Consider the following 1,413-nt stretch of genomic DNA (forward strand, 5'->3'; position numbering starts at 1 on the left):
TGACGTAATATAAATTTATATCTCGATTTATATATATATATATATGTATTTATTTTCCTAATTTAGTTTATTTCATTGCTTACTAATTTTTAAAAGTTATTCATAAAAATAATTATATGTTTCAAACTTTAAATATTATGGATGATTTACATATTTATTAACTTATTGAAGATGTCACCATAACTAATCTTTAATACAATATTAACTATTAGGTTTCTTTGTAATGATAATTATATTATTACATACGATAGATATTTTAAATTAATGATATTTAATTGATGTTTATTATCTTTTATGGTCCAAATGTATAAGAATATTAAGTTATAGTTTCTTATGATTAACCTTTATAAAAATTGTTTTATTATTATTATTATTATTATTATTATTATTATTATTATTATTATTGTGTAATATTTACTATCAATTTAAACATAATTATATTATCAATGAGAAATCTGATTAATTATATTTTTAATTGAGTTAATTTTTTCCTAAAAATTAAGTATATTAAAATTTATTATAATTTTTTGTTCATTCAAGTAATAATGATGATGCAATATCTTTTGAAAAATAAATGTACATAAATAAAACTATCCATTTTAAAGATTTTTAAAAGTGAAAAAAATATATAAATATTAAAATTGAAAAAAATGTAAAATATTATATTTTTAATAAACACACGTTCTCTTTAAATTTATTAAGTCTATTGAATTTCACTATAATTTATTTTTCCTCCAAGTAATAGTATTAATGTAATATCAATATAAAACATAAAAGTTAAAGAATAATAAATATAATATATATTTATATAATGTACAATATTTATATAAATTTAAGTGTACATTTATGAAAATTTTAAATATTTTTAAAATTTTTTGAATAATATGAATTCTAATAAATATATATGGTTATTAATTATTTTTAAAACTAAGACGATATAGGTGATCAAATACAGTTTTCAATTTCCACTTATCATTCCTCACAAAATACATTGGATAAATTATTCATATAATAACTTTTTATTAAAAACATGATATTTATTCAAATGTTTATTCAATTTCGTAAAAATCATTTAAAGAAACAATTAGACCTAAAATAAAAATATAAATATAAATAACATTGAAAATAAAAATTTAAACAGATGAATTTTTATCAATTATGAATATAGATCCACCTTAAATCTTATCAATCTAAAAGAGTTAAATTTTCAATTTTGATAATGATCAATAACAAATTCAAGTATCTTTTTTCATACATAAAAATAAAGAATGCAAGAAATGAGATTATAAAAATGAAAAAGAATAAGAAGATAAAAAACACACTAGAAAGAAATTAAATGGATATTTACAATCCTTTGAAGCAGAGTTTATGTAAAAAGTAAAACCATCAATTTGATAATGAACGTCAAAATGA

Source organism: Glycine max, chromosome 16 (genome assembly GCF_000004515.6).
Source record: "Glycine max cultivar Williams 82 chromosome 16, Glycine_max_v4.0, whole genome shotgun sequence".
Taxonomy (NCBI): Eukaryota; Viridiplantae; Streptophyta; class Magnoliopsida; order Fabales; family Fabaceae; genus Glycine; species Glycine max.